Source organism: Aotus nancymaae, unplaced genomic scaffold (genome assembly GCF_030222135.1).
Source record: "Aotus nancymaae isolate 86718 unplaced genomic scaffold, 86718_ANA_hifiasm-v0.15.2.pri h1tg000041l, whole genome shotgun sequence".
Classification (NCBI taxonomy): Eukaryota; Metazoa; Chordata; class Mammalia; order Primates; family Aotidae; genus Aotus; species Aotus nancymaae.
This window is the reverse complement of record NW_026988455.1, coordinates 17,862,724-17,880,488: the sequence shown is the minus strand read 5'-3', so window position 1 is coordinate 17,880,488 and position 17,765 is coordinate 17,862,724. Positions and strand designations below refer to the sequence as shown.

Below are 17,765 nucleotides of genomic sequence, written 5' to 3'. Positions count from 1 at the left end.
TCCCTGGCTGCCTCCCATCCCGCTCTCTTGTCTCCGCCACGCCAGGGAGGGGCTGGAAGGAGTCGCCAGCCTTGGGCTGAGCCCCCGCGCCAGGCAGTCACGGCCCCGGGGTGCCCGCTCCGAGGTCGGGAAGACGTCCTTGGCAGGGCCTGACCCCCGCACCCGCCGCGAGCCCCCTGAGGACGGACCTGGCCGCCCCCCTGAGCTCCCCGGGTAGGTCCCGGGGGTGTCCCGCCTCGCTGGGCTTTTCCCGGGCAGTGCCCCCCCCCCACCCGCCACAGCTCTGCAGGACGCTCTCCCCAGAGGCGCCACTCGGCCTCCCGGGTGCCCCCGCAGGTCGCTCCTCCACTCCCCTCGTCTGGGAGTGAGGGGGACCCGGCGTGGGGGCCTCCCGCGCTGGCGCCGCTCCCGCAGCCCTCTCTCAACCCCGCGCCAGGAGGCTCCCGTCGGTAAGAGGGCGGGGTACTTAGAGGGCGGCAGGAGGGGGGACCGATCGTGCGTGACGCGCCCCAAGCATCTGAGAAGGGAGTGATGACCTCGGCACACCCGAGAGGATGAACAGGTTAGCTACATTTTTACAGTGTTTAATGCGGCTCCTCCCCAGCTACCTGGCTTTGCGCAAGCTGCGCCTCTCGGTGTGGGTTCCCCGAACAGCGCCCTCCCGCAGCTCAGGCTCAGTCTGCCCCCTCCCTCCCTCCCTCCCCCACGCAGCTCGGGCTCCGTCCCTGCCCTCCCTCCCGAAGCTCAGGCTCAGTTCCCCCTCTCTCCTCCCCTCCCCCCTCTATCCCGCAGTTCAAGCTCTGTCCCTCCCCTCCCTCCATCCCGTCCATCCCGCAGCTCAGGCTCCCTCCCCTCCCCTCCCCTTCCGTTCCCTCCCTTCCTCTCTTCTCCCCTTTGGAGTTTGTTTTTTTAGAGACGGGGTCTCATTCCGTCGCCCAGGCTGGAGTGCAGTGGCACAATCTCCTCCTCGGGTTTAGGTGATTCTCCCACTTTAGTCTCCCTGGAGTAGCTGGGACTACAGGCACACACCACCACACTTGGCTAGTTTTTTTGTGTTTTTTTGTAGAGAAGGGTCTCCCTATATTGCTCAGGCTGTTCTTGAACTCCTGGGCTCAAGCAGTCCACCCGCCTTGGCCTCTCAAAGTGCTGAGATTATGAGTGAATCACCGCACCCAGTCAAAAGTGTTGTTTACATTTTTAAATAGTTGATAACAAGTCAAAACAGAGAACTATTTACATGAAAACGATTTGAAACTCAAACTTCAACGTCCATTTGCTTATTTATTATCCATGACTGTCTATGTGCTGCCAGGGCAAAGGTGGGTAACTGCAACAGAAACCACGAGGCTAGCGAAGCCTGAAATATATACTATTATGTTGTTCGAAAATAACTGCACCAACCTGAAATATCTGGCTCTTTATAGAGGAAGTTTACCAATCCCTTATTAGACCGTAGAGGGATGAGGGTGGGAGCAGGGAGACCAACAGGGGGCTCTTGCAACAGTCCAGGTGAGGGAAGATGCTGGCTTGGACCAGAGAGTAGAAGAGGCCATGAAAAGCGGTTGGATTTTGGATATACAGATAGTTCCCGACTAACGATGGCTTGAGTGATGATTTATTTCACTTTACGATGGTGCAAAACAGATACACTTTCAGTTGAAATCACAGTACACATTTTGAATTCTGATCTTTTCCTGGACTAGCGACGTGCGGTATGACACTCTAGATGCTGGCTGCGGCAGCAAGCCACAGCTCCCAGTGAGCCACGAAACCGCAATCACTGTCACTTTACAATCAAGTGTCATTTATTAAAGCAGAAAAATTCATTTCAACTGAAAGATATGATTTGCATTCAGTAAACTATTTTATGAATGAGATAAAGTCTATGCTTAATGAAAAGATATTACCCCTCGCAGTTTGCACTCTGTCTCGCTGTTTTACATTTTAAACCCGAGCAAGACTGGAGATCTTCCTGAAGAACTCCATGCCGGCTAATCCATCGACAAGTGTGGATGCCTCAGGGCCTGCTACCAGCTATTCTTGAGGCTCATCAGAAGACAGACATTGATGACCCTGTCACGGTAGCATCCCCGTCATCCAATTAACTGTAGTTCACTGCAGCCTGTGTCCTTCAGGCCCTGTGTGAGTTCAGCTGTGGGTGTCAGGCCCCATACAGCCCTTCCATTTTCTACTTCCAGAACAGTACTGAATAAATTGCATGAGATTGTCTACACTTTATTGTCAAAAAAAACAATAAAGGCTTTGTGTTAGATGACTCTTCCCAACTACAGGCTAACCTAAGTGTTCTGAGCATGTTTAAGGCAGGCCAGGCTAAGCTATGATGTTGGGTAGGTTAAATGTAATACATTTTTGACTTAATGATGTTTTCAATTTATGATGGGTTTATTCGGACCTAACCCCATTGTAAATTGGGGAGCATCTATATTTTAATGGCAGAGACACCAGGATTCACTGATAAATCCAGCAAAATATGTGACAGCCCGAAAAGGGTCACAACAAAGGCCAAGGGTGTAGCTTGTACAGTTGGATGCTGGAGTTGCTGTTTACTCAGATGGGGAAGTTCCAGGAGGAGCAGGAATTTTTTTTGGTGGGGAGAGGCGGAGGATCAAGAGTTCAGCGAGATCTTATCATAGTCCTGTTGTAGCAGTGAGGGTTGGGTATTCTTTTTCCTGTTCACCTAGTTCAGCTCTGATAGCTGCCTGGACCTATAGTAAACGGTTAGGTATAATTATGAGGTCCTCCTACTCACTGACGTGGAACCTAATGCCAGTTGCATGAGACTCAGGCTAACCTAAGGGACGCCAATGGGAAATGGTGTCAATAAAATTAAAAACAACGATTAAGTGACATTGCGGTAGGATGGGTTCCCCCAGAAGCTGAGTTTGAGACACAGATCATGTGCAAGAAGGTCATTTGGGAGCTAATCTCAGGAACCACTGGCAGGAGAGGGGGTAAGTGAGACTGTGGGGAGAGGGCTGCCTACACTCAACAGGTTGCTGTTATGAATATGGGGCTTCATCCCACTGGGGACCTTTAGAGACCCTATCAAACACCCCTCTGAGTTGTCCTACCAAAGGTGAGGTCGCTGGGGTATTTATCCTCCAATTTCTCTCTATTATTGGCAGAGGGGATGGTAACTGCCTGGCCTTTCCATTTCCCACGTATGAGCTCAGCATGTTTTTGTAGCTGGAGAAAGCTCTTCGGTAAAGCTGCAGGTGCCACTGGTGTCATTGAGAAGGGCAAGTGCCCGGGAATTCGTGTTCCCAGTGAGAGAGCAAAAGCATCTGATCAAACACAATAATCACGGAAGTGCAGGCACCTGCCACCAGCACTCGCCTGTGATGCCCAGAGGCCTTAGGAAAGCTCGATTAATCCCCAGTCCTGTTTCAAACTACAATGTATTTCCTAAATTGCTATAAACATTTTCAAGTATGTAGCTTCAGCATCGATCTTATTGGAAACAACGTGGATTTTCTTTTCATTGCTAATGAAAAGAGAAAGCATCACTTTATTTACTGAGAACAGTGGCAACATCTTCTAGGGTATTGATCAAAAGTTGGGCTGACTACCACTTGTGTTAGCCAGAAATAGAAGCTTCAAAAGGCAGCCCAGGGATAGGCTGAGTTCTGTGAAATGAGAAAAGGATTTAGCAGGCAAAAAATACCTGGAGATGTTGATGCAGGTTTCCTGGATGGCTAGGCTGACTTTCAGCTTCAACTTACAGGTATCCGAAAGACTGAACAGATCCCATTCACTCATGCTTCCTGATCTCTTTAGAAATTGTTGGCCGGGCTAGGTGGCTCACACCTGTATTCCCAGCACTTTGGGAGGCCGAGGCGGGTGGATCACGAGGTCAACAGATCAAGACTATCCTGGCCGACATGGTAAAATACCGTCTCTACTAAAAATACACAAAAATTAGCCGGGCATGGTGGCGCACACCTGTGGTCCCAGCTATTCGGGAGGCTGAGGCAGAAGAATCACTTGAACCTAGAAGGCGGAGGTTGCAGTGAGCCTAGATTGCACCACTGCACTCCAGCCTGGTGACAGAGCAAGACTGTCTCAAAAGAAAAAAAAAAAAGAAAAAGAAATTGTTCCAGTCCACCTCCCGTGAGATATAAGGGAAATAACAATCAGGCTGTCTGCCTAGAGGGGTGAACAAATAAATGCAAGCCTCAGAATCACACACCAGATGCTCTGAATGCCAAATAAGTTGCTGAGTGTCTATGAAATTCATGGGCTTAGTGCTAACTACAAGTTGCTTAGATATTTTCTGTTAAATCACCCGGATTATTTAAGGATTTTCATAATTTTCATACCAGTTAAGAGCGTACAATGTGCAGTGATATTAAAAAAAAAAAAAAAAAAAAAAAACAGAACTGGCCAGGCCTGGTGGCTCATGCTTGTAATCCCAGCACTTTGGGAGGCCAAGGTGTGAAGATTACCTGAGGTCAGGAGTTCAAGATCAGTCTGGCCAACATGGCGAAACTTCATCTCTACTAAAAAATACAAAAATTAGCCGGACTTGGTGACAGGCTCCTGTAATCCCAGCTACTTGGGAGGCTGAGGCAGGAGAATTGCTTGAACCTGGGAGGTGGAGTTTACACTGAGCCAAGATCATGCCACTGCACTCCAGCCTGGGTGACAGAGTGAGACTCTGTCTCAAAACAAAACAAAACAAAACAAAAAACAAAACAAAAACAACAAAAACGAAAACAGAACTCCCAGGTCCATGAAATTATGACGTTGGCACTAAAAAGATATCCAATGTATGGAGGCAGGAAGATTTTGTCATCACACATCTCAGAGGCCATAACCAACAGACCTCCTTGCTCCCTCTACTGCCAGATTATGCCTGGCCTTCAAAGGCTGAACACTTATTTTTCAATATTTATTAGCTTTTTAAATATGTCCTTGAATTGCTTGTTTACAATTTTGCCCATTTTCCTGTTAAAGCATTTTTTTTTTCATATTGATTTGTAAGAGCTGTTTAAATAATTGAGAATGAACAGTTATCTGTTGCAACTATTGCAAATATTCCTTTAGTTTTTCATTTCTAAAACTTTCTGTGGCATTTTATGACATGTAGCATTGTATGCTTTTATGAAGTGATAGCCAAGGTCTTTAGATTGTGATTTTTTTTTCTTGGCTTTTATGTGACTGGATGAATATCCACCTATATTTTTCTAATTCTTTAGGTTTTTATTTTACATAAAACTCTTCAAACCATCTGGGATGTATTTAGGCAGGGGGAAGGAAATGTAATATTTTTTCCCCAAATTGTGAACCAGTAGTAGTGTCAGGCATCAATTACTGAATAATCCTTCCTTACTGATTTGTTAACAAGGTGGAGAATTTTATTCCCCAAAATGCTCTGTGAGTTTTCTGTTGAAGTGAGAAACAGCTTTGCTTCCTAGAGCTCTCATGTGCTTTTGCCCACAGGGCGCCAGGGATGATCAGGCGATGAGGTGATTCTAGATGCTATGGCTATCCTGGAGAGGTCTGGCATAGGGGCAAATGGAAACAGAAGTCCTAGGGGCAAATTCTGTGGTCCACTGTGGCACACAGGAGAAGGAAACAGAGCATCTGAAGGAGAAAGTCAGTGGGGAGGCTGTGTGGGTGAGAGAAAGGAGAGACAGCTGGTAACTACTGTGAGTACTGAAGTTTGGGGAACAGAAATATTTCTAAAGAAGATCTTTGGGAAGTTTTCTAAAGATAAATTTCTGTAAGAAAATCTGTACCAAAATTTCTGTCATTCTTCAAATTGTCTTAAATAGAATATGTTTTCTTGGAATGAGACTGCAAAAACTGGACCACATGGGACATATATTTGGGTTACATTTGGAATGCTGCCTCACTTGTAAAGAAATTTTATATAATCTTTACTTAGGATGTATTGCTAAATTCTTAAATATCATAGTCTCTTTCTGAGATTCAGATGACATTATGTTCTTGTACTAGATCCTACTTACTTAAATGCTCATCCTTTTACATTTCTCTGTTACCCCCCATAAGGGATCTACATCCATTACAAATGATGCATCTAGATTATAGTAGAATCTAATCCCGGTTGATGAGAAACACAGCTGGAAATGCATACCTGATTTGCCAGGTAAGAGCCAAGGAGAACTCTTTACTTGATCTGAGTAGAACACCATCGATGCTGCTGGTCCTAGGAAACTCCTGGCTGCCAGAACCAGTGGGCTGTATGGGCAGCATGTCTGGCTGGAGCAGGCGGAAGGGTGATGTGAGCAGGGGCAGAATACACGGACCACAGGATGACTGAGGCAATTCAGATAAGAGGCCTCAGGGACAGCATCCCGGGACAGAAACTTGGGAAGGAAGAAGAAAAAGTTTTATGTTTCTATTACCATCACTACGAAGTTTAAGGAATGGCCCTAAGACTGTGATGAACTTAGAAGAAATTCTGATTATTACTATGATCTGGAGTTATTCTTTTTTTATGTTATGTTATTCTTTTATTTGAGACTCTTTTCTTTTGCACAGGACTTTTATTATGTGATTTTTAAACACATTGAGACTCAAAGTCAGAATTTTAAATCTGAGTTTAAAAGAAAGTATGACAGTAGTAAATGTGGTGAAACCATTTCAGTAACATTCCAACAAGGATTCTTTTGTGCTGATGAATATCAAACGTGCTGTCATTTTTATTGGCCATGCGCTATTTTACCGTATAGATATTCAGTGAACGACCAAATCTGTCCTCTGATTATGGACAGTTGTTTTCTTTCTCCTTATTGGTTGCTATTGCAAACAAAGCTGGATTGAACACTTTTGTTTATAAGTTGAATCATATCAATCAACTGCTTTAAAATGATTATTGGCTCCCTGTTGCCCTCAGGATAATCCATCCGTTTACATCTGGCACACAAAGCTCATTATAACACAGCCAGAGTCTGCATTAGAGGCTCCTCTCCAGCCAGCTCCATTTCCCAGCCCCTCAAGACCCAGCTCGTGTCCCCTTCTTTGTAAAACCTTTTCCAGGCCTGGTGACATGTCCTCGCTCTGAGAAATCACAGCACTGCATTCCCATGTCGATGAAAACAAGTATCACATCACAGCACAATTATTTGGGGGATCGCTGTTTCTTGACCTGGACTTAGCATTCTCTGTTTTGCTTGCTATTGAATACCTAGCCCGGTACTTGGCACCTAGCATAGTGCCTCACACAGAAAAATAGTTGCTCAATAAATGTTTGTTGAGAGACATATGATTAAGTAACAGAAAGGAATTACACAATGGATGAAATGTTGTTGAATCACTGCTCTTTTTAACTGAATTTAAAATTCTCTCTTGGGCTTGAAATGATAGGATTTCATGCATCCCTTTAAAAAGTTAGTAGACTATGACCCAGGAATGAACAGAAAAGACCAGGTGTTGCCATCCTCTGGAGAGTTCTCTGGCCGGGAGGAGGAGCCCCAGTGAGAGACCTCTTACAGCTACTGCTAGAGCTTCACGTGGTCATTTTGAGGACTTCTCAACAGTGGTGTGGTTGGTCTGGGGCTGGGGGATGAAAGAACATGCAGGAAGGAAGAAGAAAGGACAAAAGTGTTTCCATGAGATTAACCCAGGTCCACCTTTTCAAGTTTTCTAGCCAGCCACTCCCTGCTTAATGGGCCAGGGGGGTGGTCCAAGCACTCCCCTTTTCTGAGGCCTGGAATCTCAGCAGGGGTAGAGATCTGAGGAGCGGTGGTGGTGAACAGCCCTCTGGCGTATAGAATTAGAATTGGAAACGATTTTGAGAAATTGGAAACCTGGAGATACACAAGGACCTGATGGCCAGCAGGGCCCCTGGACACCACCCCATTGAGGCCAAGCCCTCATGGTAAAAACTTAGCTGTGAATTGAGGAGTTTGCCCTTCAATAACCGTTGTTTCAATGGCTTCACATTTTTTCAGTGATCCACAATAAGAAATACAGTTTACACCACAAGCCACCCCACACATTCAATAAATAGGCACAACTGAATAAAAGGTCTCAGATTCATTAGAGTCTATGCAGCATAGTCTGATATTTTCAATTCTATTCGATTTCATTGCTGTTTAAATTCTGGTCATGACCTTGGATTGATTTCAGTTTTCACCCTGCTTTGTGGAAACCACCACACAAGGGTAACTGCAGAAAGAACAGCCTCCCAGTTTCATGAGGCCTGGGAGAGGAGCGCCTAGGTGTCAGGTGTGAGGTTAGCAGCCAAGGGCACTGCCGTGGGTCTCAGCCACCATCAATCTTAAGTAGGTGAAGAAGGCTTGGAGTTCTTAGCTGTTAGAAAAACACCAACCATAACCTGTTAAGTGTTAGTTATGTTTGTGGAGGGGGAGAGAGAGAGGGAGACAGTAAGACACAGAGAGCGAGAGAGACCACGATTGGGAAGAGAAAGGGCCTTCCAAATCGTCTGTGCCTTTGCCCCGGGGCTGTCATGAGTGGACTAGTGTATGCCTCAGCAGAAAGACACAAAAGACACAGCGGAATGCCAAAAGAGTTATTCTGAAAGAGAAATCACTCATACGCAGCTTTTTGTAGGGGGACCACACAAAAACAGAATTTGTTAGCCTAATTGAATTAATCTGGACATCGAAGCTCATTCTTGGTCCAGAGAACTGATGGGATTATAGGTAAGAGCTAAGCGGACAGACTGAACTTTTTAATAACACAAAGTTCACAAATATTTTTCCTCCCACTCTTGGGAAAGTAGAAGGAAATAAATTAGAGGCACATGCCAGGACCTTCAACCTCCCTGCCTCCCACCAACGTCTAGAACAACTAAACATCAAGCATCCTTAGTGGCTTCCTCTGAGTGAACATGCATGAGCGATGGGAAAGAGATATACTTGGGGCCAGTGCATTTTTAACTCCCTGGGAGGTATTTTTTATCTAAACATGCCTTCATTTGAGCCTTCAAAGATGAAATAATGAAGCAACTTTCCCGAGTGCCATATCTTATTCTATCATCAGCTTTTTATAAACTTGAACACTACATCAGTTAACACCTTTTAACTCAGGACAAACTCCTCCTTTGGGAATAGGTCTATGGTAAAGGCAATGCGGATAAGGGAGGCCCGAGGTTGCACTGTGGTTGCCGATTTCGGCCCTGCCCTTTACCCAACACAGCAGTCATAAATTTTTTTTGGAGGGGGGAGACAGGGTCTCGCTCCATCACCCAGGCTGAAGTGCAGTGGTGCAATCATGGCTCAATGTAACCTCCACCTCCTGGGCTGAAGCGATTCTCCTATGTCGGCCTTCTGAGTAGCTGGGACCACGAGTGCACACCACTACACCTGGCTAGTTTTTTTTTTGTTTTTTGTTTTTTGTTTTGTAGAGACAGAGTCTCCCTGTGTTGCCCAGGCTGGTCTCAAACTTCTGGGCTCAAAATGATCCACCTGCCTTGGCCTCCCAAAGTGCTGGGATTGCGGGTGTGAGCAGGTCAACAGCAATAGAATTTTTCCATGCCTACAGAATATGCCACTCCCAAAGGCAGGTGTGCAACATTTCAAAACAGCCTTTTTAAAATTAAATAAAATATCATTTCTGTGTGAAGACCCCGTTCTGGCACATGGCAGAAGCTCAACCTTAGTCTATTCAGGATAAATTAATTTTAGCATTTTCCTTATCCTCATTTCTCTCCAGGGTGGCATCTTATGCTTGATTCCTGGCTGCCAATGACCGTCTCCCACATCCTCTGAGATGTGCACAGCTCCCTGAACCTCCACCTCTGCCTGGGCCATCCACACTGCATCCCTGCTACCCACCCTCAGCTCAACAGTGAGTCTGGATAGGTCTTTCCTTCAGCGTCTGTGCCTTTTTGGTATTATGGGAATATTCCACCACTGTGCATGGAAGTAGAAATCCTCATGAGATCCCCAGAAAACATGGTGGAAGCTCCAGAATGCTGTACGCCAGCAACCTCATTTCCTTTTACATATTTTTAAATAGGTTGAATGTGATCAGGTCTTTCCTTCAGCGTCTATGCCTTTTTGGTATTATGGGAATATTCCACCACTCTGCATGGAAGTAGAAATCCTCATGAGATCCCCGGAAAACATGGTGGAAGCTCCAGGATGCTATACTCCATACGTATTTTTAAATAGGTTGAATGTGATCAGCAAGGAAGATGCTACTTCTTGGGTCCGAGTGAGCACCATCACCTTGGGGCAGCGAGTGGCTCCCGGCCGAGGTGTATGGGTGTGCTGCGCCTCCTTGTCACCCTCTCCCTCCCTTCCTGCCATGGTCTGGGCCCTTGACTGGCCTCTAAACAGGCCTCACCGGACTTCCTGGCCTTCTGGCTGCAGTTTGGGTTAGCCAGAGAGTGGCATTGGCAGTAGATCAAAGGGCAGGAGGAAGGGAGGTGGAGATGTTGATCTTGCTGGCTCCCTTCTGAGTCACAGGTGGGCAGAGGCTGCATTCCTCCCCTGAAAGCCATATGCAGGCAGGGGCGAGGGGACCATCTGCTGCACACCCAGCTGCAGCAAGGGCTCCAGCTCTCTCTGGCCTCAAGTGCCCGCTCCCCACCCTGCCCTTTCAGCCTGGACACGGTCACGGCTCTCCAATGCGTGGCCCCAAGATGTGTCACTGTACCTTATTGGCTTCCCTTCACCCTGCCCATGGCTGTGTAAATAGCTCCTCCATTCAGCTGGCTCCAGTTATTCTGCCTGCCATCTGTTTTCTGCTGGGGCCTTGCAGGAAGCAGTTCATTTTACAGATGCTCACTCGTTGCGCAGAGGATGCTCCTGCCTCTGGCCCTGGGGTAATATTCCTTGGATGTGGAGTGGGTCAGGCTTGGAGGGAACAAGGAGAACCATCCACACCCTGTGGTGTTACATCTGACACGTGCAACCCTTCAAGGAGACCGCCTTCCTCAGCCCCTGATGAAGAGGCAGCCCCGGGAGCCATTTCTCTCCCCACCTGTCTCTGCTCTGCCTCCTACCCTTGGTCCCCATGTGCCTTCCCAAGGCTGGCTCAGACACACACCTGAACCAAGGAGAGCATGTTCACAGCTTGGCCCACAACCTATACCACACCCAGCTTAAAAAAATGAACTAGGCCGGGCGTGGTGGCTCACACCTGTAATCCCAACACTTTGTGGGTCAGGAGTTCAAGACCAGCCTGACCAACATGGAGAAACCCTGTCTCTCCTAAATATACAAAATTAGCCAGGCTTGGTGGCACGTGCCTGTAATCCCAGCTACTCAAGAGGCTGAGGCAGGAGAATTGCTTGAACCTGGGAGACGGAGGTTGCAGTGAGCCAAGATCGGGCCATTGCACTCCAGCCTGGGCAGCAAGAGTGAAACTCCATCTCAAAAAAAAAAGAAGAACGAGGCCTATCAGCATCTTCCTTCCAAAACCAGAATCAGGAAAAGTTAAAAAAAACAAAGTGATTTGTGGCTGAGACTGAAGGGCACAGAAGAGAGAGAGGAACAGAGAGAGAGCAGCAGGGAGAATCCAGTCCCCGGTGAGGGGGCCACAGGGGCCCTGGCCATCAAGGCCATGAGGAAAGTGGGTGTCCTGGGGAGCAGAAGCCATGTGGCAGAGGAAGAGAACATTGTGGCAGCTGGAGGTGGCAGAGACCCTGGGGAGAGCGGCTAAGCAGGGGATGGCAGAGCCTGTGAGAAGAGAGCCGTCTGAGGGTTCCAGTGTCCGCCCAGAGGAGGCTGGGGCTGCCTCCAGACTGCCTGCCAGGAACCTTGCATTTGCAGGGGCAAGATCATTGTATTTAGATGTGATGTCTATGCAGAGTGACTTGGGCTCCACAGAGGGTCATTATGGTGGGTCCTGGCTGAGGTCCCTGAGAACCCCAAATTCCTCATGCCCTCAGGGCCCTGGGTCCTGCCTGAACAGCCAGCCCATCCCAGCTTCCTGGGAGGTTGCCGAGCAGGTCATTAAGAGCATGGTCTCTGGAGCCAGCCTGTCTGGGTTTCTATCCCAGATTCGCCACTTCTTAGTTCTGTGGCCTCTGGGCAAACTTCTAACCTTGCTGTCTGTTTTCTCATCTGTAAAATGAGGATAATAATTGTATCCCCCTCACAGGGTCAATGTGAGGATTAAATGAGTTAATACATAGAGCAGTGATTGACACACGGTAAGGGCTGCCTAAAATTATTATTATTGCCACTTTAATAACCCACCCTACCCCCCTTGCTCATTAAAAGCCAGGCGGGGGCGGTAAAATGAGGCGCCAGCATCAGACCACCTGGCTTCACATCCTGCTTAGCTTTTTACTGGCTGCAGGACTTTGCAACTTACCTAATTGTCAGTTTCCCTACCTGCAAAATGGGAATAATAATGATGCTCCCTTTGGAAAGCTGTTGGCTGGGTGGGGCCTTGTGGCAGTGCAAAGGGAGGGCTTAGCAGGGCCTGGCCCCATGAACTGTGAGTAGGGCTCAGGCGTGATCGCTCCTGGAGTTGGGGGACTCAAGCCTCTCCACAAGGGCGGTCTTTCTATCTAAAACAGGACTTTTCCATTGACACGAAGCTCTTCACCCTAAGGTGTTAACTCCATCTTCGCAATAGTTCTAAAGATGGATTTACCTTAATCCCTACCCAGGAAATAAAGAGAATTTATATCAATTGTTGGTGAAAATTTGTATCATTTGGTGACTTCTATTACTAGATGTCTCCAAAATTTAAAACAAAGTAATATATCCACCAGCTCCTAGAGTTGAATACGTGCATTCTTGCCCTGTTCTTTGAGCACCTGTGGGCCTTGATCTAGGAACTAGTTTCATAGAGATGAGTATGATCTTATTCCTGCCCACGAGGAGTGTATAGTTTACCGAGGGAGATGGGCAGAGGAGCAGGTAATTCCCCTGTAATGTGATGCTTTCTCTGAAAGAGGAACTCACAAAGAGGCAGTGATGGCTCAGAGGAAAGGGGTAACTGTCTCAAGGTAGAGGTTGACACAGCCTCTGGAGAAGCCTTGAGATATTACATTTGAATTGGATCCTTAAAGGATGCATCAGAGTTCACCAGAAAGAAATGAAGGGAGATGGAAAGGAAGAAATGCATTCCAGGAGGAGCCGTGGTCCGCAGACCTGGAGCTGTGTGGAGAGAGGTAGGTGGTAGAAAGAGAGAGGCCATCAGAGCCAGATCAAGAAGGGCCTCCTAGGCAGTGCAAAGAAATTTCAACCTCATCTGCACACAATGGAGGAGTTTTTAAAGAGAAGGTGGCTAATTTTGTGTTTCACTCCGGTGGTACAGCGGAGGAGTGATTGAAGCAGGAGAAGATAAGAAAAGAGGACGTGGCATGCAAAATGGACCCTGTCCCAGCACACCTGGAATGCATAATACGTGGAGAAGTCGAAAACACATCGCTTTCAATAGGATGTTTGGGAGCCCCTCACGTGTGAAATTTTTAGACTCTGTCGTGAATAAGAATGCTATTTGGAAACATAGAATGGAGTGTTTGCAGGATGGGTCGGGAGAAGAGTGGGCTGAAGCCCCATTCCATGGCCTTGCTTTGGTCAGAAGCTCTGTTTTTATGCATGAGGTTCAAGCACCTTGCAACCAGGTGATGATTAACCCAAGCCAAGTTCAAAGACACCCACCATAGCAGTGAGTAAGACCAACTATTGGGCCCCCCTTCTTAAGCTTAGACTTTGGGCTACTGTGTACAAATCTCCACTATTCTCACAAGTTTTTTTTTTTTTTTTTTTTTTTTTGAGACGGAGTTTCGCTCTTGTTACCCAGGCTGGAGCGCAATGGCGCGATCTCGGCTCACCGCAACCTCCGCCTCCTGGGTTCAGGCAGTTCTCCTGCCTCAGCCTCCTGAGTAGCTGGGATTACAGGCACGCGCCACCATGCCCAGCTAATTTTTTGTATTAGTAGAGACGGGGTTTCACCATGTTGACCAGGATGGTCTCGATCTCTTGACCTCGTGATCCACCCGCCTCGGACAAGTCATTTTTTTTAGAGTTTTCAGGTCTGTGGAGCTCTGCGTGGCCACAGAGAACACAGAGGAAATGCTTTGGGGCAGCAGGGAAAGCCATTGGAAAGGCAGAAATGCCAGTCCACTGGGACTGTCCAGAGCATTCAGAAGCAAGGGCAGCACACTTGTTTGCAGAAAGGTGGCTCCGCTCTGCTTACATTCACTCTGATGCTCAGTGTAAGGTTTGTTTTCGCCAAGTTTAAAAGGAAGAAACTGAAGCCAGCACAAGAAAATCCAATGTGAAGGGTTTAATCAGGCTCCTGGGTGAGGTTCTGCGGTCCGACAGGAGGGGCCGGAGAAGTCCCACGGACTCCTCTCAGGCATGGGGTTTTATAGGGAGTGAAGGAGCTCGATTGGTTGTGGGAGAGCAGGGTGTAGGAAAAGCAGGACTACTATTGGGTAGGGTTGCAAGCCTTTGTTTGCATACAGGATTTGGCTGCTATTGGCTAGAATTACAAGACCTTGTTTGCATACTAGGCTCTTTAAGGGAAGACTGTGCGAGAAGGGGAGAAGGGAACATGCCCGAGCATGTCTGAGCATTTGGAAAGAGAAACGTGGCGGGGGGCGGGGGTGTGTGCCCATGCTCCCGGCGAGGCAACCGGCCTTACACTCAGCACAGCAGAAAACCAGTTCAGAGGAACCGTAACATCCTAAGTGACTTTGGTGAATGCCATAAAGTCCAAAAGGAAAGGGCAAAATCCCAGAGTCCCTTTTCTTGCAGATGCAGAGTTCGACTGGATCTCCACCACGAGAAAGGTCTTCAGATGCTGCCCAGGGGAGGGAAGGCACGCTCACTCTTTTTCATCTTTATTCTTTAAATACACCACAAAACATATTAATATTGCAGAGGAAAATTCTGCATCATAGCTTACTGATAAGAAATACCTGATATTGGGATGAGCCCTCTATGCTTATAAAGTGGACACTGGTAGCTATGGTTGCCATGGCAATCTAATTCCTAGCCATCAGGGACATACTCCCCTCCCCTGGACTTTTTTTATTCTTTTTTTTTTTTCCTATTTACTAGTCACTGATCCAAGACCTACCAGGTCACCTCCCAATTCCTACACTGCAGACAGCAATTTCACATAGAAACAGCCCACGACTAGCTGAATGGACCCCACATTTAGCTTTGAACCGCTCACCAAAGGCTGCGCATCGGCGCCACACACACACATCTGTGTCCCCATATCACAGCTGCATCAACAGAGGCGCAGGGCGGTTAAGGGACAGCCCCGGATCACCCAGCGAGCCCCTGTCTGCGCCAAGAATAAGATCTGGGCCTCATGACTCCTGCTCCATTCCCTTATTGCTCTCTGCCCTTATAAGGTGATTAAATGGTTCTTTTTCTCCTTAGAAAAAGGCGAGGAGGGAGTGGTGGGAAGTGGGGAGGAGGAGGGTAGAAGGGGGCAAAATTAATTTGAATGCAACTATTTTGCCCAAGTCTCAGAACACTGTAGTTCTTTTATTCGTTTGGAATGAGTGGGTATACAGAACAGCTTTGTTTTTCAATTCATTAACTTCCACAGAAAAAGACCATCCTTTCTGTTTATACTAAAGGAACTGGATGTCGGAGCCATCGCCATGTGTGTGGTGTAAATAAGAAAGGCCACCAATGGAGACCCGTCCCTTTCATGATGAGAAAATAAAAGTTAGTTACTTGATTCCAGGGGAAGTTTCTTACTTACCAGATGTCAGCTTTTATTTTTTTGTTTTCAAGAAGTAGGTAAAATAGCTGTGGTTTTAAATTCATTCCCTTTAATTTTTAGAGCCCCAGTGACTTCTAAAGCACTTTGCTGGACATAAATGCTTTCTTTAATGGAAAAAGAAGGCATCCAGAATATGCAACAGAGATGAGACATTCAGAGAACAAAGTGCCCCAGGTTATCATGGGGTAATTACCTCCCTGCAGCAGGAGCAGAGATCGGTGTGGGTAATTTTCCTACCAAGATAAGTAGGCCCCCCAAGGGGTTCTGTTACTGCTGTTGTAACACTTCTGTGGTAAAAGAATGTGTTATTTGGATACATCTGTTGCAAGAAGATGATTCTACTTGTGCACGTTGGCCAGAGGTGACAAAGGGACATGACTATCAGATCTGGGCCTTTCAAATTCTCCATCTGGACATTTTCTCCAGTCCCTGTTCTTGAGTACTCTTGCCCCAAACAGCAATGTTTGGCAAGCTTTGCAATGAAGACAATGGTGTTGCTCATTTCATCTGTCTAGAACACGCTACAAACAAAACTCTTAACTGCAGTGTGTTTATTACTCATTTCCAGTTATACTTGCATGATTAAAATACATAACAAAGAAAACATTTTTGTCATGTCAGTGATGACCTTTGAACTGTTGCTTTGCTCCATCAGTGTTGTTTGATTTACAAGGAAGCGACAGTTTGTTTCTGTCTTGAGCTTGTAATTTTCACCCGAGTCCAGCAGTGACCTCAAAGGCACAGGCCAACTTCTTGGGATCAGGGGTGGATCAGCAATTCAGACAAACAGGCTTTATTTCCAAGTAAAAACTCAGGAAGCTTTGATGAACCGAAACTTCTTCCAGGCTGGAAGTTCAGAGGCCCAGTGGTTTACTCTAAATTTTAAAATCATTTTGGAATTAGCTTCACCTGAGACCAAAGATACCATACTACCTAAAATGGGTAAGGATTTGAGGAATAAGTCTCTTCCTTTCACTACGACAAGTCTCGTTTCCTTCATTCTATTGTTTCCTGTTTTTTTCCTGGTTGTTCCTAGCTAATGGAAGTGGGTTATCAATGGACCTCTACTTCTGTTGAACTTCATTAGGTAGCAAATACAGAAAAACCTGGTCTGAGACCCCCATCTTCTTGTTCTGCGGCTCTTCACTTTGATCCTAAACAAGAAGCTTCATTAACAACTGGAAGCCCTGGTCTCCTATGGATTTGAGAGGCTCCCATGACTTCCGCATGGATAGGACCCTGTGGCCAATGATACTCAGCGTTAACTGTTTTACTGGAGAACACCCTTTTTCCTCACCCCCCACACCCAGTCCTTTACCAGATTTACTAAATCAAATTCACAATTTGTAATGTGACTCCCAAAGTTCCTGATAATCCGGAGCTGCCCCTGAGTGCTCCCGCCAATGACCCTGGACCACAGCACCACCACATGCCCCCTGGATTCGTGGGATTCCCACGCACTGTGCCCTCTGCCAGGAATGCTCTTCCTCCTATTTCCATGCCTGGAGAAAACCCACTCATGAATTAAGTATCAGCTGAGAGTCCCCTTTATAAGGGTAGTATTTCTTAAACACTCCCTGCTCCTGCAAACACGGCTTTTTATCCACTTCGGTAGTTCTTTATCTTTCATAGCACTTCTTATAACTCATCATTATATTTTTGTGTCATTATTAGATAAATACCAGTCTCCCTCTGTGGCTGTCTCCCAATATCCATTATCCTCTTCTTTAATGAAAGCACCCCAACTTTTATCTGGGCATATTGTTACCCACCTAAAAAGTCCACATTCCTCACCCTCTCTTATGGCTAGATGTGACCGGGAAATGAAATTCTGGTCAATGTCATGTGCCCTTCCTTCTTTTTTTTTTTTTTTTTTCTGACTGGAATGGAGATGATGGGGAGGGCTGCAGTTTGGTAGCCATGTTGGGTCATGAGGTGGAAATAGTAGGCTAAGAAGGTTGCTGTGGAAAGAAAGGAGCCTGGGTTCCTGGGGATACCAAAGAGCTTCCACGCCAGCCTTGGAGTGTCACATGTTAGTCTCCTCTTCCTGTGAAAGAAAGTAACAAATCAACTTTCTTCTTGTTTAAGCTACTTCT

The 17,765-nt window shown here is 46.8% G+C and overlaps 1 long non-coding RNA gene across 1 annotated transcript; it reads left to right on the top strand.

Moving 5' to 3' along the window:
* The first annotated feature begins 490 nt into the window (after nt 1-490).
* Nucleotides 491-11,176, top strand: LOC105723746 (uncharacterized). The gene is made up of 3 exons (XR_010336921.1): nt 491-562; nt 6,037-6,133; nt 9,667-11,176. It is a non-coding gene; the product is annotated as an uncharacterized LOC105723746 (long non-coding RNA).
* The last annotated feature ends 6,589 nt before the right edge of the window (nt 11,177-17,765 follow it).